This window comes from Ursus maritimus, unplaced genomic scaffold (assembly GCF_017311325.1).
Source record: "Ursus maritimus isolate PB19 unplaced genomic scaffold, ASM1731132v1 scaffold_10, whole genome shotgun sequence".
Taxonomy (NCBI): Eukaryota; Metazoa; Chordata; class Mammalia; order Carnivora; family Ursidae; genus Ursus; species Ursus maritimus.
The window spans coordinates 4,080,716-4,107,957 of record NW_024423344.1 but is presented as its reverse complement, the minus strand read 5'-3'; positions in this window follow the sequence as shown (position 1 = coordinate 4,107,957).

Genomic DNA, 27,242 nt, shown 5'->3' with positions numbered 1-27,242 from the left:
GGTAGGTTGGTGAGTATAGTTTGGAGGATGACTGAGCAGCTTGAAAGCTACTGCACTTGTCAAGCATGAAGGCTTGGCCTTGACAGTAAAAGGAGGAATGGAGAGGAAAGAGATGAACCAAGAGAAAGGAACCAAGAAAAAGAATTTCTAGAAATAAGAATATTGGTGAAGAGGAATGACTTAAAAATTAGAGAAACAGGCAACTTCCCAAATTCCCCATCTATTTGAGCTCTCTTTTAAGGTTTCAACAACAGTCCTTTGAGATAAAGCTCAGTGTAGTAAGTCATATATCTTTCAGTTTTAAATGGCATGTGCATTATTTCATTTTTAATACTACTCAGATTAACATGACTTCATTTATCCACTAATCTATCTCCAATGTTTATCATCTTTTAACCACAAGCCTATCAGATAATCTGATTTACTTTCTCAAAATATTTTAATAACTGAGTCAGTACAAGCCAAGTAATCAAATAGTTGATTCTCAGTTAACTATCACTCTAATAACTGTGTTTTCTGATTGTGGAGCACAGAGAAAAATGTATTTTCTGCTAAGTTATTTAAAACAATATTGTGAACAGTCAATTCTTTTTCTTTGTATCTGTTTTAGCAGACACAAATGACCTACACAACTAAACAAGGTATAGATATGCTATGTTATATCAACACAATGGTCAGCTATACAGTCAGTGTTCAATAAAGGTTTGTTGAACAATTAAGATATTCTTCAGAGTTTTAAAGTTGTAAATATAAATAATACATTGCAGAAAAACAGGTGCAATTGTTATCACTTCCACCTCACAAAAGGTGATGGATAAAAGAATTTCTAGTTTGTTTAGACCATTTTTTTCTAATTTATAAAAATAGTATTGTGGGGGTGGTTTGTTGTCAAATTCCTTGAAGCTTTTATTTAGAAAAAAAAATGTTGCTATATGACAGTTTACTTATTGAGCAATATAAGGGTTAGGAAAATGTTAGGCTGCAACTTGCTCCCTGAGTGAATATGGTTCTGATTATCTCTCAGGAATCAGAAAATAAAAAACACTAAAGGCCAGGAATTCTACAGTGAAAATTCTAAATATCTGATGAAATGTGTCTTATAAATTAAGTCCCAGACCCTTTTCAGAGCACTTAATACACTCTCAGGGGTGAACTGTGTTTGTTTTTAGCAAAGTAGATTAGCTTACATCTTGTGATGGGAAAAGTCTATGTAATCCAGCCTGTCCTGTAGCTCTCATTTCGAAGCATTTCTTTTGGGTTGTATCTTTTGGCCATAGTTGTGGATCTCAATTTTCTTCCCTGTCTGAGTGTTAAATCGTTTTCTGTCTGCTGTCAAGCTGTCTCTTTTGGTTCCCAGGACCCCTCCCCTTTTTGTGAGTTACTCACTTACTTCCAAGGTCAGGTTGAATCCATCTTTAGTTTTCTTTCTTCATCACACACTTCAAAATCTAGCATTGCTTCATGTACCTGACTGCTGAGTATGTCCAGTTTTAACTTAGAAGATCATATATTGGACTCTAAATAATTGGGATTAAAATTTTGTACAAAACCACATGTTCAATGGATAAGCCTAGTCTTTCAGAGCTCAAAAAATGTGGAGTAGGGCATTAGCTCAATAGATAGGTTTTAAACAATAACTATTTCCAGTAGTTGGATGATTTGGAGGACTGGTCAACATGAGCCACTACCATTGTCCAAACCACCTTCTGTGTCCCTTCTATGCTGTCGAAAACCTGGAGAGAGTTACCATTCCCAAGCTCCCAGGCTGCCTCCATCAACCCTTCCAGATGGAACTCCCCCTGCTAAGCCAGGGGCCCCAGGCCTACTTTCATTCTTTCTCATGGCAAATGGTCCAACAGATGTTTCCTAGAGGGTTGTGGTGGCTGGAAGATTGATTTCCTGGCTTCCTGGGGTGCTAACATAGTATCTTGAAAATTATGTCATGCGGATTATAACCCTTATGCTTTTCTAAAAGAAACTTAACACTTGTTTGGAAGAGGGTACATGTCTATATGGAATTACTTTGGCAATAGCCTTTATTGCTGCTTCCAAATCAAGGAGGGCAACTTCAAATACTAGAAGACAGGCTTCAACAAGATTCAGTCCCCCAAAGTGCAAGATCTCCATCACAAAGCAATGTTATGCAGCTCATCACAGATATTTATTATAATGAATTCCAGCAAGCAAACTATATTGTCTCCTGATGAAAAGTATGATAGTTTATCAAGACTAGTTTGAATTCTAAGCCTGATCTTCAACCAGCTTATATAGCTTCCACATGTGGACAGTAATAGCTAACACTGATATAACAATTCACTATACACCAGGTGTCCTTAAAAACACTTCATGTGTGTTAACTAATTTGATCTAGTCCTAACAATCACCCTATGATGCAGGTACTATTATGATTTCCATGTTACAGGTGGAAAACTAATGCACAGACAGGTTAAGTGACTTGCCCCAAATCCAGTAGCTCTTAAGTGTTGGAGTCAGGATTTGAATCCATTAGTATCAATCTCAGGTTAACTATTGTACAATATCCCATCTCCATAAGCTTTCTGCAACCCAATTCAAACATTTATAAATCATCAATGAAATTCTTAAAAAGTAACAGGATTGATTTAAACAGAACAATCATCATTTCTAATCCAAACACTCATAGCTTTAAACAGTGGAGTTAAATTAATATTCATGATAGACCAACATGTGGGGAAAACACTACAGAGTAAGAACCTGGGGAGTACAAGATGAGAGCCAGCAAGGCCATTTGGGGGACTATGGCTGCTGAGATGAGAGCTGTCAAAAGCCTGGAATATTAGCATAGTAGGAAAACCCATGATATATTTAGAGATACAACCAGCACCTGGTGCCTCATCTCTGCTCCACCACTTACTAGCAGTGTTCCCTTGCAGGGAACTACTTAACTTCATTTTACCTCAGTGCCTTCATCTGTAAGATGGTGATGAGTAATAGCTAATTTGTAGAATTGTAAGGATGAACTGAACTAATACATGTAGAGCACTTAGAACAGTGGCTAGCACAAAGCAGTCACTCAATAACTGGATATCATTACTACTATTATTATTAAGTAGCTATGGGCAGAAAACATAAAAACATGCAGAATGACTCCTGAAGTCTAACTTCAGTAACTGAAAATAGTGGCATCATCTACTGAAAATAAGAATAGAAAAAGAAGAGACAGGAAAAAAGGAAAGATCAACTACATAATAGAAAAGATGCCTGACTGGTGGGATAAGATCCTGAAGAAACAACAGAGAATGGGGTCACAAATACAGGAGAAAATACTGGTCTTAGATAACAAGGGGTAAATGAGATAATACTAGATGCAGCTATAATGACCTCTGTAGGGGAGAATAGAGGTTGGGTGTAGTTCACATCAGAAGGCCTCAGTTGCTTGGATTAATGTTCCTGAATGGTGTGCAATGAAGGGACAAGAATGCAAGAGAGTTAAATGAAGAAGCATTCAATTATCTACTGTGCTGAGTCAAGAAGGAAGGGAATGAAGTAGTCTAAGTATATAATAATGCATTGATAGAGTAGGGATACTTAGAAAATAAAGAAACTGGAGGCCTCCAAAGGACAATGAGCAAGTAGAGTGAACATTAGAATACAAGACAGAAGGATAGGAAATAGTCATAGAAGAGTTTAAGTTTTGTGACATAGGGCCAAAGAGTTTAGGGGGTTGAAAGAAGGCAAAAGTGAAGGTCAAGAGCCCTGACAATGCCCAAAAACCTAGATGCTGACCTGTTGCTTACTTTGGCCATAGGAATATTGAAATCAGCCAGTTTAATGGTACAACATGGGCTATAGAAGATTATTGTGGTCTAGGTGCTAATGTCTTCAGTAATTGTAGCAGAATGACTAAATGTGGATAGTTTCATGACAATAAGAAGGATGATAGACTGGAAAAGTTTAGTTGTATGAACTTACAGAGAATGCAGTTTTACATAAAGAACAATTCTTTGGGAAGTGGCATTGATAAACTCAAGGAATGCCATTCCCTTTCCTTGCCTTTGAGTAGATCAGGAAACTTTCACTTCAAGGGAAGCATAAAAGAAAAAAATTTCAGGGTAGAGCCTGGATTTCTTTAAGGGATCAAGGGAAAATTATGAGAATGTTTAGGGGCAGGGGGTAGGAATTTGTCATGAAATGGGCTCTGAGAGAGCACAGGTGAAAGATGAGAAATTAGGAAGAGTGGAGACAGGAGGTGGGAGGAATCAAAGAGTAGTGTGAGGAGAAAAAAAAAAAAAGCAAAACCAAACAAACAAACAAACAAAAACAAAGGGCAGTGTGAGGGGAAAAAAATGTAGTAGAACACTTGGGGGGCTGGGTAGAGGGAGTACCATAGAAAAAGATCAGAGGATGTATGGCATGTTCAAAGACTAATTCACGCCAGTCCAAGCGTGGAGAACAAGGCCAGAGCAGGAGGAGAAAATAATATGATTCAGGGATCATTAGTTAATCTGAATATATAGATTGCTTGCATCTAGGCTGATGAAGAGAGCACATGGGACAAGTTACAAGTTAATCTGACCTATGGTTCCAGCATAGTAACTGTTCATCACATATGAAGGAAGGACTGGGGCGCACTTATCAAGAGTGATCAAATACACTCTGGCTATTATTAAAGATAAAGTAAGTTAATTCTTCAGTTCATTTCTAACATCTGGTATCCACATTCTAGTGTAGTGTCAAGAATTCTTACAACACTGGAGTAGGACTAATGGTCAATAAATTTAGATCATTGAGCTTGTTCAGCTGAGTCTGAACAAGTCAACTAGAGATAATGGAAATTGATACTAAAATCTTGATGGAAACGGAACAAGAAATGCATCACTTTGCCATTTCAAATAGTTTGCATGGATACTGTTTATTTTTCTCCTAATTTTCCATTTGGCATGGTCTAATACATAAATAATAAATTAAGCTGTTATTAATTACTGTTTAAATTGGAAAGCATACTTTAGCTTTGCAAACTTTTAGACTGAAAAAAATTATGTACTCATTGTTTTTGATGATGTCTCAAATGTTAAGTTTCCAGTCTCATCTTTTTATGTTAGCAAAAATTAGCTAAACTGGCACTTTCTTCCAGGAGTGCTTTTTTTCATAGCTCAAAAGCACTTCCTGTATGTGTGTAAAAGCTATTTGAATTACATATAAAGTTAAAACTTCATACCTCAAACTTCACTCTAGTCATATTCAAATATATTTATAATCATTTCCTGTACAATTCAAGAGTAGAGCTATTATCCCTTAATGAAGAACTTTTCAATGGGGTAGTATTCATCACATCATTGAGATTTGAGAATGACAAAGGACTATGCATAGAATTAGGGCTTAAATGGAACAAGTTCTTACAGGACTAAAATGCAGTATGTTGGGGAAAATAAACAGACAAGAAAGGGACCAGGGAATTTATAGTTGGTTGCCATGATCAGTAAAGGGAGCTGGGAACATTTTTTCTTTGCTTTTACCACTATATCCCTGACAGCAGTATTTGATGCTTTGTATTTGTAGACATGATCTCAATTTTAAACTATTCTAGAACCCATTCTGCTGATTATAAACCTACAGGGCTAAATATTCTTCAAGTTTACCTAGTAATAGGAGAATTTATCTTCAAATTATTGTGGGAGTGGGATGTGGGGTTTATTTTTTCCACTCTATGACCCTGTGTGATATATTATGGGTCACAGGGGTTGAATCAAAGTGAATTGTATTTTTTCTTCAATGTCTTATGACTGTTATTACCCTTCTTTATTCTTTGAAAGGAGAAAGTATAAATAGAAATAATCCACTACACACAACACACACAGTGACCGGATAAAATCCTTTAAATTTTAAAATTTAAATATCATAAAGTTAACTGGGAAACATAATGAGTTTCCCAAACAATACCCCATTACCTTTAATCTTCTGACTGATAGGATACAGAGTGGATATCTACAATGAAAATTTTCTGCTAGAATTTGGGGGAGTGGGAGGAGAGTAGAAGATTTTTGTTGTGGGGTGCCTGGGTGGCACAGGGGTTAAGCGTCTGCCTTCGGCTCAGGGCGTGATCCCGGTGTTATGGGATCGAGCCCCACATCAGGCTCCTCCGCTATGAGCCTGCTTCTTCCTCTCCCACTCCCCCTGCTTGTGTTCCCTCTCTCCCTGGCTGTCTCTATCTCTGTCAAATAAATAAATAAAATCTTAAAAAAAAAAAAAGAAGATTTTTGTTGTTGTTATTGTTTTTTAATTGAAAGAATAAATTGGAAAGTTTCATATCAAGGATTGAGCTAAATTGTTTAATTACATGTGAGGGATGAAAATGGCTATAAAAATTGTTGCATTGGATTCCAAGTCACATTTTGAAATATGGATACAATAAGGAAAGTGTATTTCTCCACTAAAAGAGGATTGTAATAGACAAATGAAAGAATTTGTCAGTTATCATCAACTTTTTCCACAAAGGTTGAGTGAGTTGGACTAAACACTTCACTCTTCGATTTTTTCTCAGTTCCATGTCTCAGATTTTCCTGTCACCACACTTCTGCCTTCTTGAATTCCACTTTCCTGGGCCCTTCCTCCTGACTTAACAAACACATCTATAACTCATCATTTGTCTTGGAGATGTCATTCTATTTTCTGCAGTCCCCTATATTCCCATACTAGTATTCACAAAAATCTATTTACACTTATCTCACCATCCTTCAGTTTCTTAAGAGAATGCACATCCTAACAATAAGAAAAATAAATTTTTGGAAATTCTGTGCATTAAATAGGCATAATTTGGATTTAAATACACTTAAAATGTTTGTAGGATTGCAGTTACCCCAGTTGTCATACCTTCTTACTATTTGTATGTTTGTTATCCCCTGGCTCACCAACACCCGGGCTCTGTTATCATACTGAAGGTCCTGGAATTGTACCTTCCCAGGACAAATAATCTCAGAACTCTCATCATCCTCTAAGGCAAATGAGCCAAGTCCTCTGCCTGCTACTCTTCACCCAGTGACCTCAAAAAGGCCATTAGGACAAAATTCATTAGGGCCCTGGATTCTCTTTGTCCTTCAGTTTCCATAATGGTCTTTGCTTCCCGGCACTAGACTCAGACCAACCCTCATTCACTTCCCAAACCACTCTATTTAGGGATCTGTCATTTGCCCCAGCACCTCTTTTCCCTTCTTATTAATGTCATCCACCAACCTTTGAGCCATTTCTTTCCTTCATTAACAAGTTTGGAAAATGGTTCATAGACTTACCCTCTGCTCTAAATCCTGCTATCACCCTGAGTGGGTTTGTGACATCCCCTTCATATTTCATCATGCATTTCCCTCATGAATCACAAAGTCTTCTCCTCCTTGCTGTATTAGCTAGCTATTTCCATTAAAAGCTTTCCTTAAATAGAGTACAGATTCACCCTGAATAGGATAAAGTAGTGTGACAGTGCAGTTGAAAGCATAGGTTCATCATAAGAGACCTGGCTTTGAATCCAGACTCTACATGAGTAGTTGTTTTAATTTGGACAATGTATTCAATCTTTCTGAACCTCATTTTTCCCAAATCTAACTTGGAGAGGATATACCTACCTAAAATGATGAATGATTGAATGACATAATATGTAAACCTTCTTGACAGGTCGTTCTCTCAATAATTGCTGCAATAAGTGAAAATTTGAGTACTTGGTACCTACTGCAGTAGACAGCATAAAAACAACAGCCAGCAAATACAAGGGAGGCCTTCCTCTTAAAAAGCTTACAGTGTACTGAATAATGTATACATTCTTGATCAAATAATCACTTTAATTAATGAATGTACAATTAAAAAGTATCATAAGGACTCTAAAGAAAAGGAAAGGTGTGCTCCATAGACAGATGGCACAGGAAGCTGACTTACACTGGTTATCCATAAGGCTTTCCTAAAGAGGAGGTATTTGAGCCAAGATCTGAAGATGTAATAGGCATTAATTAGATAAAGTGCTTTTTTGGTTTATTTTGTGACATGAGAAGGAGAGAACTTTTCAGGTAGAGGAAATAGCATGTGCAAAGACCTTATGTTGGAAAGGATCATGCTGGATTAGGAGGATTGGAAACATGCCAGAATAACTCAGATATTGAGGGAAAGAGCAGATTCAGATGGGGCAAGATAATTGAGCAGAAATCAGAACATTAAGGCATTTCCATGTTATATTAGGGATTTTTGTTACTCTTCTAAGACCAATAAGTCATCAAAAGGATTTAAACAAAGACATGGCATGACCACGTTTGTATTTTCACCAACTTCTTTCATAGGTAATCAAATGTATTTATGTACCTTTACAATGAACAATCCTAAACCAAAACTAAAATAACAGTTTACAATTGTATAGAAAAGGATAAAATATTTAGGAATAAATTTAATGAAACAGCGGAACACTTATACTCTGCAAACTTCAAAACTTTGTTGAAAGAAATTAAAGTGGACCTAAATAAATGGAAAGACAGCTCATGTTCCTGGATGAGAAAATTTAATATTGCTAAGATGGCAGTACTCCCTAAACAGATCTATAGATTCAGCACAATTTCTATCAAAATCCAAACTGTCTTCTTTGCAGAATTTGAAAAGTTGATATTAAAATTCATTTGCAAATTCAAGGGAATAGCCAGAACATGCTTGAAAAAGAACAAAGATCTTCTGTAGGACTCATATTTTCTAGTTTCAAAACTTCTTACAAAGCTACAGTAATCAAGACAGTACTCAGGTCACACAAAGATAGAAATTTAAATCAATGGAATAGAATTAAGGGTCCAGAAATAAACCTGAATCACATCAGTGAAAATTGTGAAGTAGTGAATTTCATGTGCATCCCTCCACACACACAAGAAAAGCAACAAACAAACTGTTGGAATTCATTTTTTTTCAGAACCATAAAGATTAATTGAAAGCTTATAACAACCAAGGAATGGCTTAATCAAGAAACCAGCTGAATCTTGAAAGAGAGCTTTGCAGTGTTTTAAACTATACTGGCCCCATCCCCCACCTCTCAGCTTGGCAGCAGTTTTGAAAAATAATAGCCCCCCCCCCGCCCCCCCCCGCCCCCAGGGGCTCCTGGGTGGCGCAGTCGTTAAGCGTCTGCCTTCGGCTCAGGGCGTGATCCCTGCGTTCCGGGATTGAGTCCCACTTTGGGCTCCTCCGCTGGGAGCCTGCTTCTTCCTCTCCCACTCCCCTGCTGTGTTCCCTCTCTTGCTGTCTGGCTCTCTGTCAAATAAATAAATAAAATCTTTAAAAAAAAGAAAAGAAAAGAAAAGAAAAATAATAGCCCCTATACCCAGTACATTTTCCTGTTAAGAAAGGAAGAAGGAAAGACCTTACTTTCAGAGAATTGTGGGACTTTGTTGTTATTGTTGTTTCAATCTATTTGGTGGGTTCCTGAGAAACCCACTCAAAGAGCTTGTCTTTATTTCTCTTAACTTGAAACTCTCCAAAGACTGAGGTGGCTACTTTGGGGATATTTAAGGCAAATACATTATTTTGTGATACCTGAGAAAGGGATAACAGTTGGGTAAAATGATAAACTAACCAAAAAGAAACAAACAAAAAAACTAATCCAAAAGCTTGGCAGACAAAGATAGGAAAGAATCCAATTTTCAGAGTTGCCATATTATAAAATTAGAAGGTCCGTTTTTCAATAAATAATTGTAAATCATGCAAACAAACAAGAAAGTATGGCCCATACACAAGTTTTTTAAAAAGGAAATTCATAGAAACTGTCCATGAGAAATTAGACGGACTTTAAATCAACTGTTTTAAATGTTCTCAAAGAACTGAAGAATTAAGGAAATCATGAGGATAATACCTCACACACAAAAAGAAAATATCAATAAAGAAAAATAAATTATGAAAAGGGAACAGAAATACTGATGTGGAAAAGTACAATAATGAGTGAAAATTGTACTGGAGAGGCTGAAGGTCAAGTTTGAGCAGGTAGAAGAAAGAACCAGAGAACTTGATGATAGGTCAATTGAGATTTTCCAGTCTAAGGAAAGAAAGAAAAAAAAAATCATGAAGATAAACCAGCAAAGCCTTAAAGACCTGTAGAATCTTTAAGCATACAAATATATACATATTAGGAATTTCAGAAGAAAACAAGAGAGAGAGAAACAGAAAGAATATTTGATGAAATCATGGTTGAATTTCATGAAATACATGAATCTACACATTTAAGAAGTTCAACAAACTCAAAGTAGTATAAATAAAAGAGATCAACATGACACATTATAATCAAACCATAGGATTCCAATAACTGGAGACTCTTGAAAGCAACAAGAAAGAATTGATTCATCAAGTATACAGATTCCTCAATAAAATTAATACCTTCTCATCAGAAACCATGGAGGCAATAGGAAGTGGAATGAGATATACAAAGTGCTGAAGTAGAAAATTTGTCAATCATGAATTTTATATCAGGAAAATTATCTTTCAAAAATGAAGGAGAAATAAAACATCCTCAGATAAACAAAAACCAAAAGAGCTTATTGATAGTGGATTTTCCCTGGAAGAAATGCTAAAGGAAGTTCTTTTGGTGGAAATGAAAAGACATTAGACAGTAACTCTAATCCACATGAAGAAATAGAGTACCAGCAAAGGTAACTACATGGGTAAATATAAAATTCAGTATTAATGTATTTTTGTCTATTACTTATCTTTTTTCCTATATGATTTAAAAGACAAATGAATAAACCAACAATTATAAATCTAAGTTGGTGGGCACACAATAAATACAGATTTGTGACAACAATAGCATAACTATGGAAACAGAGCTATTTATAAGAGTATTTTTAGCATACTATTAAAACTAAGTTATTAATTTCAACTGGAATAATGTAATTAAGACATTATCTCTAAGAAAATAACTCAAAACTTATAGTAAAAAATTACAAAAACTTAAAATAGCATAGAAGAAATATCTAATTAATATGACCGAAGCCAATAATGGAGAAATTGAGGAACAAAAATATATATGACATAGGGAAAACAAGGAACAAAATGACAGAAGTTAATAGCTCCTTATTAGTAATTACATTAAATGTAAATGGATTAAGCTCTTCAATTAAAAAGCAGAGATTGTTAGAATGCATTTTTAAAATGATCAAACCATATGCTGTCTGCAAGAAACTCACTTTAGATTTAAAGACACAGGTTGATATAAAAAGATGGAAAGAGATGTTTTGTACAAACAGTAGCCAAAAAAGAGCTGGAGTGGTTATATTAATATCGAAAAAATAAAATTTAAACAAAGCAAAAATTGTCATAAGAGATAATGAGGGACATTATATAATGATAAAAAGAACAATCTATCAAGAAGACATATAACAATTATATGCACTTAACAACAGTACTCCAAAAGTGTGAAACAGAAATAAACTTCCATATTTATGGTAAATTTATTTTAGACAAGGTTAACAAAACAATTCAATAATAGTGAACAATAATGCAACAAATGGGGGCACCTGGGTGGCTCAGTTGGTTAAGCGTCTGTCTTTGCCTCAGGTCATGATCCCAGGGTCCTGGGATCAAGCCAGCTTTGGGCTCCCTGCTAATTGGGGAGCTTGCTTCTCCCTCTCCTCCCTTTGTCGCCCCCCCCAAGCTCTCCATCATAATCTCTCTCAAATAAATAAAAATCTTTAAAAAATAATGCAACAAATCATACTGGAAACTTGGAAGTCCACATGTAAAAGAACAAAGTTGAACACATGCCTCACACCACATATAAAAGTTCAAAAATGAAATATACACCTGAAGGTAAGAGCTAAAGCTATAGAAATCTTAGGGAAAAATATAGGAATAAATTTTTGTGATTAGGTGATAGTTTCTTAGATATGACAGCAAAAGCACAAACATACAAACAAACAAAAAACAAAATAAATTAGACTTCAATGAAATTAAAAACTTTGTGTTTCAAGGAATATCAAAAAAGAGAAAAGCCAACACATTCTCAAGAATGGTAGATAATATTTGCAAATCATATATATATGTATATATATGTATATATACATATATATGATAAAAGATTATATTTTGAATATGAAAGGAATTCTTACAACTCTATAACAAAAAACACCAGATAACCCAATTTAAAAGTGGGTGAAGGATCTAATAAACTTCTTTTCAAAGAAGTGATCATAAGCAAATGAAAAGAGGCTCAACCTCAAGGGTTTTCAATTCAAAACCACAAAAGATACCAGTAAACACAGATAATAAGAAGTGTTGGTGAGGATGTGAGAAATTGCAGCACTCACATACTGCTGATAGAATGCAAAACATTCCTCACAAAATCTTAAAAAAAAAAAAAAGAATATAAAGAAGAAAACATTCCTCAAATGTTAAACATAGAGTTATCATATGACCCATCAATGCCATTCTTAGGTGTAAACCCAAGAGAAATATAACATAAATCCACACACAAAAAATTTATATGAATGTTTATAACAGCTGTATTCATGATAGTCAAAAAGTAGAAACCACCCAAATGTTCATTACTGATGAATGGAAAAACAAATGTGGCATATCCGTACAATGGTACAGTATTTTTCCGTTAAAAAGAAATGAAGTATGGGTACGTGCTATGACATGGATGGTTTGTAAACATTATGCTAAGTGAGCCAATCACAAAAGACCACATGTATGAATCCATTTATATGGAATTATATGAATTATGCAATTTGTATGAAATTATAGCCAGATTTATAGAGACAAAAACTAAATTGCTGGTTGCTTAGAGCTTGAGGATCTGGGGAGAAAGGAGTGACTAAGTGCAAAGGGATTGGGATTTCTTTTCATGGTGCCGAGAATGTTCTAAAAGTTGCCTATGTTGTTGATTGTACAGCTCTGTGAATATACTAAAAACCGTCAAATGGTTAAGTGGATGGATTTTATAGTATGCAAATTAGATCTAAATAAAGCTGCTGTTTTATAAAACCTCAATATTAGAAAATATCTGAAAGAAACCAGTGGACTTCATTTTATAATGAAATAAAAGCTCAATTCTCTATCCCTTGCAAAAACATAGATCAGCATGCTATAGAAATTAAAGCAAAGCAGAAGCAATCTTTTTCAAAAGACACACACACACTCAAGCTTGGACTGGCTCTGAAGCATGGCGGATCAGACAAACTTGTCTTCACAGCATGTGGCTAGATCCTGTTTTCTCTCCAAACCAGCAAAAGAAGCAAAGTGTCAGTTTTAGTTACTCTAGAGGTCTGGCCATGATGGTGGCTTCTTTTGTTCTATGACTGGGTAAATGGGCTGTAATGACTCCAGAGAAGAGATCAATCATGATTGGTTTAACATGCATATTCATTTACATTTTCACTTACTCATTTATTCATTCAAAATAAATGGAGTATCTATGGTGAATTGGAGCTGTATCAAGGTCACCTTCAGATGAAATAGATCATTTTTGGAATTGCAAGATGGGCTCTCTTCATTATTCTCTTTCCTGCCCTTTTTGCTTACCCTCCACAACAATGTCCCCTTACTTCTTTTGTTCCAATGCCTAATGCCCTCCAAACTCAATCCTTCATCTTCTAAGAAGTTCTAGGAAAATAGTAAGACCTCAAATATTACCATTCTTAGGGTAATTTTCTACCTTAAAAATAAATCAAAACTGTAATCTAAAAGAAATGAAACACTAAAAGTGAGATTTCAAGTATTAAGAGGGCTTTGTGTATTCATTCATTCACTCAACAAATATAACTTGCCTGTTGGGCTCTAGAACTAAGAGAGAGATTTTAAAAAATGAACCAGACACATGGACCCTGCCCCAATGCAGCTTACTTGTGAATGTGGGTGTGGTATGCATATAAATGTACAATCTTGAATTTCAGGACAATGGGTATTTCTAGCTGCTGAGTACCCACTAAAACTTAGGAAATTTTTAAAAATAGAATTTATTTGAAATTCTGCTCGGATTTTGTCATTTAAAAAACATATTTATATCATAGTAAATATTTGTAACAAGGAAGAGAAATGGCTGAGGGAAAAGCTGGTTTGACAAAAGGTGGATGAAAAGGACATGGGGTGAAGGGTGAGAAGGGAGAAGAAATGTGGCTTAACTGCAGAAGGTCTGTGATGAAGGACCGTAACCTTGCAGGTGAACACAACCGTGGACTTGCTAATTCCTTCACAGACTTGGAGAAGTTTAGAATGATGAGCACCTGGGTTGTTTAGTCGGTTAAGCATCTGCCTTCAGCTCAGGTCATGATCCCAGGGTCCCAGTCCAAGGATCCAGCCCTGCATCCAGCTTCCTGTGTAGCAGGGAGTCTGCTTCTCCCTCTGCTCCTCACCCTACTTGAGCTCTCTTACTCTCTCTCTCTCTCTCTCAAATAAATAAATAAAATACTTTAAAAAAAGAAGAAGAAGCTTAGAATGAATTCTTGGACATCAATATACTTTTTCTAGACTCACCTTAATTTTCAAAAATTGTCATAGGCTATTCACATACTGTCTGAAACTCCAGCACCACATAAAGTGGTAGTCTTCTACACACAGGTGGAGAGTGGTAGATTTGAGTTCCCCAACTCAAGGGACTTCAGGGCCTCTGCATAAGGCTGTAGGAGAACCAGAGCTCATGGTGTTAGAGAGCGCATAATCCATTTAAATGCACTCCAACTCAAATTTTCTTAAATACTTGCTAGGTTAAGAAAACGTGGCTACTAGTCTTGAATCGCTGGAATAGAGCTTCCTCATGTCTGCAGAAACAGGAACAGGACCAATGACTCAGCCCTCTCCACTCTCAATGTCATTGGACCACACCTTGTTCAGCCTCCCTTTCCCCACCACTTCGCTCCTCCTAGATAATGCATTATTCTCCTGACGACTGCCTTTCCTCTCTTTCCTTTCAATTTGTAATTCCTTAGTGCAATAATATAAACTAAATGCTAAAGATTAATGTGATATAATTAAATGAAAGCCCATGAAATTGGAAATGACCCATTACTCTTGATTTTCCCAGGAGGCTTTCTGTTAAAATGCCACAAAATGTAACTTCTCTGACTCTTCAGGAGGAAATTCCATGAGGAAATAGTCCACAAGCAATCTGCTATTCTGGCTTTGTTACACTTAGCCCTGTATATTTTTACAAAACTGGATGTCTTTATACTTCTCTTTTACCAACAAAATACTACATAAAACCCCCTACAACCGGAGAATCCATTACAATTGGTTGACCTTAAGCAAAAATGCCTCAGAACAAACTTATGAATGCTGGTCTGTTGGATATCTCTGGTTAAATGAACGGCTTTGGCCGTCACTTATAGTAAGAGTTAAATCAAGAACAGAAACACAGTTAATTGTCTTAGAGATACAACAGTTTTTCTCTAGCCTTCCAAGACATCCCTCACTAACCGGGGGTTATATAATGAGTTCAAGTAAGTCCAAACATGCCTCTTTACATGGTAAGTTATTCATGGAAAAGTGAGCAAGTACAGAATGACATGAGATGTTCAGATCACTGGATGCCATTGAAATAAATATCTGTCAGTCATTGGCAATGGCTTTTAAAAACAAGTTGCATTTTACATTGCATGGTGTAATAAAGATCACATCACAGCCAACCTATTATCAAAGCTCAAAGACAAATAAATGTACAGCATACTTGCCAAGGCCTTTTCTCAGGTTTTATCATTGCTGATAATTGAGCGGTGTTGTGAGAACCATGTTAGTTGGCCAATTCACACATGTCATGCTTTGTTCTCTGCCTGAACCTGCTCCTGCATGACTTTCGGACTAATGCTATGTATTTTTGTTGTTATTATTAAACGCAATTTGGCAGAAATGCAGAAATCCTGCAATCATTTAGTCAGTCTCTGAAGTTCTTGTGAAATTCTTCCAGGATGGCAAGAAAAATAACATTTGTGTACTAAGATTAAAACACCTAAGTGACACATAATTGACCTTGACAGCTTGTATTGTAGAGAAAATTGTCAGGGATAATCAAGAGACATAATGTCTTGCCTCGACACAGGTACAAGAGAAAACAAAGGAGTATGAGATGCTGGAGGTCAGGAAACACTTCGGCTAGACTAACTTCCTCAGCAAATATTGTTTGAGCAGTCATTATGGCCAAGGCTCTGTGCTTGGCTCTGTGAGGACATACAGAGATGTATGAGAAAAAGGGCCTTTAGTGAGTAGGTTATAGGAGAGCCAATGGGTCAAATTTAGATCCTGTGGATATGAGAAAGGAAAAATGGGTAGGCACCTGGTTCACCTAGGGCCTAGTCCAATCTCTGATACTAACTTGTGCACTCAGATAAGTCTCTTTATTTTGTGCCTCTGTTCCTTACCTTCAATGTCTACAACCAAATTTGGGAATAATCTCTAAACTAAGTTGACCATGTGCCATGTTTTATTAGTGAGAGGGTCTGGCTCAGCTAGGGCCAGGATTCCACTACCTGTCTTCCAACGGATTTGCTTTCCTTTTAATGTGGCATGAACATTCAATATCTACTCGGAGTTTCGGATATCTAATGATAGAAGTTAGGTTGTGATAGCTTTATTCAAGCACATCCTATTTAGAGGATAAAACTGCTTTTCAAATACATTGTGGGTTTTTTTTAAAGATTATTTATTTATTTATTTATTTGAGAGAGACAGAGAGTGCATGTGTGTGCACATGTGCCTGAGTGGGGGAGGGACAGAGGGAGAGGGAGAAGCGGACTCCCTGCTGAACAGGGAGCCCCATGCGGCGTTGATCCCAGGACCCCGGGATCATGACCTGAGCTGAAGGCAGACGCTGAACCGACTGAGCCACCCAGATGCCCCTATTTTCAGTTTTTATAAACTCTCCAAATATTGAGGTAAATGACATCACTGTGGCAACATCTTAATACCTCAGAACTAAATCTTCACTTAAAGTGTATTGTTATCATTCCATTTATATTTGCAGAACTACCATTATATCGTGCAACTCAAGGTCTGGAAAGACCACACAGTCCACTCTACAGATACAGTCCTACAACTGCCTGCTGTTGGCAAGGGTGCTCCACTCTGTTCCCAGGTCTGGGCCATTTAGTACAGAAAGGCATGCCACAAGCAAGAAATATGATCCAGGATTATATTCTAAATATGATTAACAGCTCCTCTCCCTACTTCTCCCTACTACTACACTAGTAGCTGGAAAGGCAGAGAGTAAGTGTATATTTCTAACACCACTGACCAAAAATGAGGGCCAGCAATTAAATTTATTCCAGAACCTAGGAGAAGTTCCGAAAAACCAGAAGATAGATGGTGCTAAAGCACCCAGCTGTCAAAAACCAGCAGAATGTGGCTGCCAGAAGGTAGGCAGTCAGCCCCCTGGTTTGGAAACAGAAGAGAAGCCCCAGGATTGCCCCTGTGCTGTGGGTTGTGAATCTGGGACAGAGGGATGTGGCGAGGCCTCCAGAGCACTGAAATCCTCCCACCTCCACCAGTACTTTTCCTCCCTTCTCTGCAGAAGCAGATTCATGGTGAGGCGTTGCATTTGGGGAGGTGTTGACTCTAACAGTAAAATACCACAAGCAGAAGTGGGGACAAGAGCCTTGACAGCATTGCATCCTATCTTGGCCTTTCTGGAAAAAGTTTGCCAACCTCTGCTGTGTATTATAATTGGCCAAGAAAGGAGAGGGCATCCCTACAGAATGGGATAATGGGGAGGCGGTGGAAGGGCACGAAGCAAGAGTGGGACAAGATGATAGATTGAGAACCCTAGTGACAACAAAGACAGATATCGTTCTGCTCAATAATTTCACCATGGATCCATAAACCCAGTTCACAAATACAGATTGTCTTCTGTTTATAGTCCTTCTCATGCTTTTATCTGATTCACTTTCACTTAAGATATGAAGTAAATATAATAATTTTCCTAGTCTCCAAAAGCTGAAATTATTTTTTCCCTCACGGTGGTGAGCTAGGCAAGAGTCTTCAAGCAAATGCTCTATGGGGTGGATACTCAAAAAAGTCATTTTCATACATCTCTTTCAATTGCAGGCTATGCTAACCCAGAGAAAGTATGTATGACTAACCATTGCAAATAATACAGGAGAAAAATACTATTTGTATGTTTGTTTTCCTCCTCAGTTGAAAGAAAGGTCACTAACAATTCTTTTCCAACATGAGTGAGATTGTTTCAAATAATCAGCCCATGTTAAAAAAATGATTTTGAGACAAATAAAATATTTAAGCCATAAGGTTGGAATGTAAAACAATATCAGTAAGATAAAAGAAAATGCCTGTTTATATAGAAAACAGACTTGATATTTTCAATGAGAAAAAAACAACAGCATTAAAAGGGATTTTAATATGCCTCCAAAGGCAGTGTACCCAAAATGTGTGTGATTCCTTTATACTTTCATGTACTCTTTTCAACATCCAAGCACTAGGCTCCCCAAAGGTCACATGCAATCTAATTAAGTGGAAGCAAAGAAGGGAAAGAGGTCACCTCCAGAGTTCACAGAACGTTCCTGATGCTGAATGGGCTACTGCACAGAGAAGTCTTGTTAAAGGGGCTACCCTGTTTGGTTCTTTTCTAGGTGCTTAATTTGGAGGCTCAAAATCTATTAGCCTTATTAGAATCACCACATGCTTAAGGATCTCTGTAGCAGGAGTCACTGATGCCAGCCAGCACAGTCAGTGGAGTAAGAATGAGACTGCTTTGGGCCTTGGTAGTGGTACTCCATGTTCAGAAATCACACCAGTGAGTTAGTTGAGTTGAAAGCCAGCCTAAGCATTTCTAGCCAGCATGTAAAGGCACCCCAAAGGTAAAGGATGGCAAGACGACAGTATTTTCAAGCTTTAGTTGTTTTTCTTTTTTTTCCCCCAAATAAAGTGTTATAAAGAACAGCATCCATGTGTTCATTCACTCATTCTTTTTTTTTTTTTTTTAAAGACTTATTTATTTGGGAGAGAGCGCACATGTGAGCAGGGCCAGAGGGGCAGAGGAAGAGGAATAAAGAGTCTTAAGCAGACTCCTTGCTTAGCACAGAACCCAACAGAGGGTTCCATCCCTTGACCTTGAGATCACAACCTGAGCCGAACCAAGTCTAACACTTAGCCATCTGAGCCACCCAGGTGCCTTTCATTTGTTCACTCTAACAAATACTTACTAAACATTTACTCTGCATGAAAATAGGATGGTGCATCAGAAGAGTTCCTATCTTTTAGAATGTATATCTAAACAGATACACGAGTGAGTTGCTATGAAATAAAGAGAGGTGAGAGGTCTCCCTGATAAGCCTGGAAGTGTATTTGTATACTACTTAGACTTCATGTCCTACTCAAAAATTTACTGGACAAGAACATGGATGCTAAACCACTTCTTAAAAGAAGAAAGGAGGGAAGGGAAGGGAAGGGAAGGGAAGGGAAGGGAAGCAGACAAAGAAAGAAACACTGCTCAAAGTGATTATGGAAAAAATACCCCTCAGACAAAGAAAGAAACACTGCTCAAAGTGATTATCATACTAATGGTGAGAAAGTAGCATCATGAACATATAAGCATATAACAAAGGCAAAACATCTTAATATTTACTTTGTAATCATGCACATGCATTTCTTTCCAAAACATAGACTTTAAAATTAATGGCAGATCTAGCAACAATAATGAGTTCACGGAGCCAGTGAGTTAGTAAACGGTGCAGGGCATTTGGGATGTTTCACCACATGGATGGTATTTCCTTTGCAATTCACTCTGGCTTAAGCTTAAAAGCCCACTGTGTTTTAAAAATGTTCAAGACCGTCAGTGAAGGTGTTGGACTGAATTCCAATTCAACATTCCATTTCTTTGTGAGCTTCTAACATTCCACTGCTTTTGTGATCCATAGTCCCGGTTTCCACTCTCCAAGAAGGCAAGACAGATTTTTATTTGCATTCATCTGGACAATGTGTGTGCTTTAAAATTTCCATAGCTCTACCACTGCTTGTGAACTGTGAAGTGTCTGGAGTGCAAACGGTACCTGAATCTACAGAGCTATGCTTTTGGTTGAAAATGAAGAAAAGCTTCCAACAAAGATCAGAGGGCAAATTGGGTGATTTTGAAACTTAACAGGTCTTCTTACTGCAAACTCCTTGGGAAAGAGAAGGGGCCAGGAAAGTGGAGAAATGAGGGGATGGCCGAAATTAAGCAAGGAGGGGGGGAGTGGAAATCAAATCTATTTAAATGTCACAAAATCAGAATATATAAAGTGAACCTAGCCACCACTGGCGTTGCTCAAATTCCATTCTGAGACTTAGTCATTAATATTTAGCATTTTTTGTGATTATTTTATAGACATGATGTCATTGTTTCAGAGTGTTTTACTAATCACGAATGACACAGTTGCCAGAGAGCAAAGTTACAATGTAGTGATGTTATGAGTGGAAAATGTTGCAATTGTGGTGGGGGTGGGGGTGGGGAGAGAGAAGTTCAGATTAAGTTCAAGGAGCTTGGCTTGGATTTTCTGGGTGAACCAAATCTAGATTTCTCGGGGGGTTCTACATCTTAGAACCACATTTAAAAACTCCCTGTTTTATTGTTTAAAAAATACCCATAAAAGTTAAAGCTTCTGAAATGGGAATCTTGGGGAAAGGGAATAAAACCGCAGACATTCCAGCAAAAACAACCTTCTTCTTTTTGACAATTCCAGGTTTAGACATTCCTTAGGTTTATTACCATAAAGCAGACCTAGCTGGCAAAGGAGCCAGCAGGCCCCTCGGTCCTTCTGTGCAGCGTGCAAGCAACAGCTGCTTCAGCAAACGTACCTCCCGGGGGTGATGGATGTGCCCTCTGCCGGGGAAGACCCAGGCACATACAGATGTTGCTCCATGAGGAGGTGACACGCATTTGTGATCTGAGGCTCAAAGTGGAGCTGCCAGGGCGTGCGTGATGAATGGAGACAGACTCTGTGAACATTCTTGGCTGGGCCACTAGAGAGGGACCTGGGATGTGTAAACCTCAGACCTTGGTGTGGATTTTTGCATAGGTATTGCTCTTCTTTTCCCTTCCCTCATCCAAACCCTCGGTGCTGCTTTCAACTTATCATCTACTCACCTTATTTCATCCCGACCTTAGCTGATCTAATTATGAGCTTGATCAAAGACAGAGGCATACTCCTTTGGTAGGAAGGCAGTTCAGGTTCGCTCTCCTGCAGATTTCTACATGGGACTTCTTCAAGTTAAAGGTAGAACGGTAGGGAAACTAACAAATGTATAGACCCTGAAGAAAAATGGATACCTTGAATGGTTGCATGAAAAGAAGCACAAACTCATTTAGGTCTTTGTTTCTTTGTTTAGAAGGACTCTCTCTTTCTTCCCATTTTCCTAGCACTGGGGATCACAAGAATATTTAATTATACTGGGCGTTCTCTCCATTCTTCAGCAGAAAAGTGCAGAATAAATGCAAGAGTATTATAGATCAACAAGGGTCTGAGACTGAGAAACAGGTTGCTCTGATTAAGTGAATACCTTCTTTACCAGAGATGTACTTGAGTAGGGATTACAAAAATTCTCTGAAACAAGACAAACACCAGCTAGAGAGAGACTTACGCCTCAAGAAACCCCTCCTTTCAGATGTTTGCAATTGTAATAGCAGGTTTGTGGTGTTAGGCTTAGTGTGATGTGTGCTTGGTAGTGGAATTATTTAACCCCCCCTCTCCCCCCCAGCCCCGCAGCCTGGTAATCATGCCACCAACTAAACCCACTGTGAAGAGTTATAAAAATACACAGTGAAAACTGATAACTAACTAAGCAGAATAGATAGGAATCATAGTATTTATTCCCCAAACTTCACACAGCTAACAAGAAAAACGCTTTAGATAAATCACAGCTATTTCTGAAACAAATGTGACTAAAAGAAGTCAAGGATTCTGAAAAGTAACAAGGCAATTGGAAAATACTAAAAAGACAATGGATATAAAATAAAGATGTTTTTGACAAAAAAAAAACATAAATCCCTCATTTCAAGAGAATATTTTAAATAGAAAAATAATTTAATCTGTTCCTTGCGAATAAATAGTATTTTCTCATTTAAAAGCACAGAACTTGTTAAATAATAACAGATGAGCACAAATATAATTATTTTGCTAAAGTGCTAGCGTTGAGCTGCATCTTGTCACTTCTTCTCATGACCTTAGGTGGCTTTCGTAGAATTGGGTTTTAGCTTTGTCTCTGGTAGCTTTTTACAAATGGCTTGTAAGTTTCATTTCTGAGTAGAGGTTTTCTTAAGCTTTCATCTATTGCATTTGTTTCTGGAGAGTCCCAGGGTGAGGCAAGTAAGGCATTTGCAATTGTGGTGGGGGTTGGGGTGGGGATTTACGTGATGCCAATAAATGCAGTAATCAAGGTACATATTTTAATGTGAAATTTTAAAAAATGAAAACTCATGCAAAAAAATCATAAATAATGAACCAAAGTCCAAATTTTAAATAAAAACAGGATCCACTCTTCTACTGAAAGAATCGGGCTCACAATCCTCACCTAATCAGGCCCTTCTTGTCAAAAATACTCTTGCTTGTTGGTTGGCCAATACTATCACTCATTGTATTGGCCAGTCCCAAAACTATCACCCGCAAACATAAGTTGTTTGTTTTCGCATCCTGCACAAATACCTGTGATGCAAGGAATTCGAAGGAAGGGGGTGAAGGAGGGAATGAGGGAAAGAAGGATGGAAGAAATTTAAGAACATAAAGAGTATCTGTTTTAAAGAAATTTCACAAACTTCTTTCTGTTAGCATTATTTCCCGGTCTCCCTTCCATACCCATCAATAAAGGTGTTAAATAAACAACAATCCAATAAGGATGCCTTAGCCAAGACAGAAGAGTTTCCATTCAATACAGACCATAAGATCATGCAGGAAAAGGGGTGTTAAATATGAATGACAGGTAAGAGAAAGAGGGCTCTATGTCATGGGCCATCCTTCTCTATGTGCTTTATTAATCAGACAGTCTTGGGGCTCATGGGCCCTGAGATCCATTCATACCGTTCTGAGAGAAATGAACTTGGTACTCTTGACATAATAATTTCCATTTCAAAATCAGGACAGAAAATGTTAGTGCAAAGAGATCAGCGTATTTGTGAGTGACTATGGAAAATTTTTTGTCTGATAACGTTATAAACATTGGAGGGCTTTGACACACAGTTAATTTTGAAATGTTTAAATTTCACAAATGTCTGCAACTCAAGACACATGAAGTTATAAGTAGGGCAAATTGTTCAGTCAATTGGAGGATGTTAAGGGGTGGCCCAAGCAGGTAGAGCAAAAGCTAAGTCATGTCAGCATTCGAAGATGCCCATTGGCCGGTTTGATTGTATCAGATACCCAAGACTATCTGTTGCCTTCCTGTGCCTCTCAGGTCTGTGTTACACCCCTAGCTTTGTGTGTAGCCTGTGAAATGAGCTCTCTCCAAAGCTTGTCCAGATGAAAGATCATTTTTCAAATACCATATACATTCGAAACATGTGCAGCAAATGCCAGCTTGGAAAGCAGAGATTAGCAGGAGATGGCATTCTGCACTTAGAGACAGAAAAAGGGACAGAAGGAGAACAAAATCTTATACGTGAGCTTCTCTGCTAAAAAGTACGTTAGGTTCAGAATGGTAATTGAAGGGTGCCTGGGTGGCTCAGTTGGTTAAGTGTCTGCCTCTGGCTCAGGTCATGATCCCAGGGTCTTGGGATCCAGCCACACATCCAGCTCCCTGCTCTTCAGGGGAGCCTGATTCTCCCTCTCCCTCTGTCTGCTACTCCCCCTGCTTGTGCTCTCTCTTTCTCTGTGTCAAATAAATAAATAAATACATAAATACATAAATACACAAATAAATAAATAAAATGGTAATTGAAAAGTGTCTTTGCTGGTAAGTCCAACAGGTCTCTTTGGTGAAAGGTAATGCAGCCTATGGCTGTATTTTTTGCTGTGGTACACAGTTCTGGGTGATTCTATGAAAATTCATATATTGAAATTTGCAGGTGGAAAACTTTAGTGGTTGCTACAAAAAGCTCACAATCCCACCAAGCCTGCCTCTCACTAGTCACTGACACGCGTTGATGAGTACCTCAGAGGTAGTGCGAAGTTTTGAAATCACAATGTCTTAAAATTCTAATTATGTTAATTATTAGATGTCTCACTATGGACAAATTATTTCAAACCTTTGAATATTGCTCCTTTTTTTAAAAAAAAAAGATAAACTTGTAAGATTTTGCCTAGGTATAACTGAGCTAATAATGTGAAATTGCATAGTTCATTTCTGTCTTTGCTACTGGGTACTGTCACAGGTTTGAATGATTCAGAGCTCCTGCGACTTTCAAGTCCTGAGACTTTTAATCTGTTAGAGATCAATGGTAGAAATAGAAGCATTTGCTATAATAACATCAGCAATGATATCATATCTTCAAGAGAGCCAGTAACACCTAACAAAAGAGGAAAGAGTCAAAACACACAGTGAAAATATTTTACCTCACTATGTAAACAAAGATACTCAAATTCAGGAGGAAACCTGTTCTTTTCACTTGTAAAACTCAAGGTTGTATTTTAAAGACATTATTATATGCTGATGGGTGAATGGTGAAATAAGAATCTTATTTGTATATTGTGGAGGCAATGGTTTTCACAAACTTTAGAAAACATTCTGAAAATAAATATCAAGAAACTTTAAATTTTCTTACCATTTTTTGACTCTTAGAAATATGAGAGTATAATCTGTAATCAAAATTTGAATTTACTACATGTCTAATATTCAGCTCACAAATAAACTAAAATACAAAAGAGCTTTGTTGTAAAAAAGGGGAAGATGGAAATTTGTGTTCAGGGTCGTCAAAGTAGTTAAGTTAAATTCCTCCTACATGGAATAATATTCTGCATTCATTAAAAATCTTTGAACATATATGTACAAATTTATTTGATACCAGTACACAAAATTCAATAAGCAATGTATTCATAATGATTTTTAAATATGCAGAGGAGTTCTGTTAAGAAATATTAGCAAAGTATTTACAGTTTTTCTCCTTGGGTGATGAAAATAGAGTGATTGTTTCTGTTTTTCACGATTATAAAATAGGGGAAATTAAATTTTTTAAAACATCAAAAAAAACCCTGCAGAAATTTGTAGACCGAACAATTATATCTTAATAGAATAGGCAAAATGTTTTTATATAAGGTTAGTGAAAATATTTAAAATATTTTAATATTTAATATTTTAAATTTTTAAAAATATATTACATAAAGTATGTAAAATATTGCTCTTATATTACATTTTTCCTTAAATGTTGATTAATAAAGTATATTATGCTACTGAGAATTTAACACTAGTCTTTGGTTTCATGTTAAGATTATAAAAATGCAACTTTAGTACCATCGACTCACTCTAAGGAAAGCAAATGCCTACTGGAGCATTAGCAGGTCTGTAGAGCTACCCCCCATAACAGTGAGTGGCTGGCTCTGAAGGGTACGGGGACTTGATATGCTTAATATAAATTCTGTTTGGAATTGATGTTCTGATCATGCCGTCTCCTTTAGATTTGAATCCGATAGCCTCTCACTTAACAGGTATGTGTTTGTCATCTGTTGCAAATGACAAGGTGGGAGCCAGGTGCACACAATCAGAAGAACCCATAGGAATCCCTGTTGTCCAGGGGCTATGGGTCTAGCTCCCTGAGATCTTTGGCATCTGTTCTTTTGATCTTCCTCTTTCTCTCCATTTTCTCTCTCTCTCCCTTCTCTCTGCCCCCTCCATTTTCTCTCTGTCTCCCTTTCTCTCTCTCTCTCTCTGTCTCTCTCCCTTTCTCTCTCTTTCTCTCTGTATCTCTGCCTCTCTTGGAACTCTTTAAGGCTTCTTCTAGGAATCTCACTGACTCATATTTTTCTGCATCAAGAACAGCTTTAAAGTGTGGGCACAGCATTCTTTCAAACTTACTTTATAGTTAACTCTTTGATATGTGGTGTTTTTAAAGACAGCATACTATACGTTTATGTCCACATGTAAAATTAGTTTAAAGATCTGGAATGGATTTGCTAACATCCAAATTTATATATTGATACTTATTTTTAGTAGCTGCTAAATCTAGCCCCACAGTCTTAATCTAATTCTGTCTCATTTCTGCATGAAGACATGCCAGGTGCTGGATTACAAGCTCTGAGGGCAAAGACCAGGCTTTATGTTTTTCTACTACCCTGACCCTCCCCTATATTTAGCTCTGCCCCAGCAAGTTAGAGACAGCCATATAGTCATCCATCAAATCCTAGTTGGATACATTCTAGGCGATGTTGTAGGTGCTAGGACCTGACGGGACACTGTTTGTGCTCTTGTGGAGGTTCTATTTCCATGAGCAGAAACTGAGAACAAACAACTGAGTAAGCAGGGAGAGTGGTGGATGTTTCCCAGGGCTGTGCTGAGATTTAAAATAAGGCGATAAGAGAGTGGCTTACCCTAGACTGGAAAGAGCTCTTGGAGGTGGCGGCGGTATTTATAGTGGAATGGGAGGGAGAAGAAGAGCCCACACATGTGCACATTGTTGCAAAGAGCATGTCAGGCAGAGAGGGGAAGTTCAGTTAACGTCCTCACAATGAGAAAGAGAGGGAGAAACAGAAACAGAAGTGAAGCCATTATGCTTAGAGTTTAATGTAGAAAGAGGAAAGTGGCATGAAGGGAGGCAGAGGGCGAGTAAGGTACAACTCCTGTAGAGCGTTTAACTTAGAATTACCTGAAATTTGCTGCCACATTAACTAGTTATTGGGGTTTGGGAAATATAGTTAATCTCGGGGAGACTCAGTTTTTTCCATCTTGAAAGTCATGATACCTGTCTTACATAATTTTACATGTTCAATGATACAAAATCTATGAAAGAGTCTCACACAGTCTCTTACATTCACTAGAAGATCAATTTAAGTTGGATATGATTTTTTTTTTTGCATGACAGTAAACTATTTCCTTTTTTTTTTTAAAGATTTTATTTTTATTTTATTGGACAGAGATAGAGACAGCCAGCGAGAGAGGGAACACTAGCAGGGGTAGTGGGAGAGGAAGAAGCAGGCTCATAGCAGAGGAGCCTGATGTGGGGCTCGATCCCATAACGCCAGGATCACGCCCTGAGCCAAAGGCAGACGCTTAACCGCTGTGCCACCCAGGCGCCCCAGTAAACTATTTCCTAATGGCAATATCGTAAGCCGGATAGAATGACGGTAGTATAAGAAGAGAAACAAGAAAAGTATGCGTTCAATGAAGATGAACTACATAACTTTGGAAATTAGAACACACTGATAAAA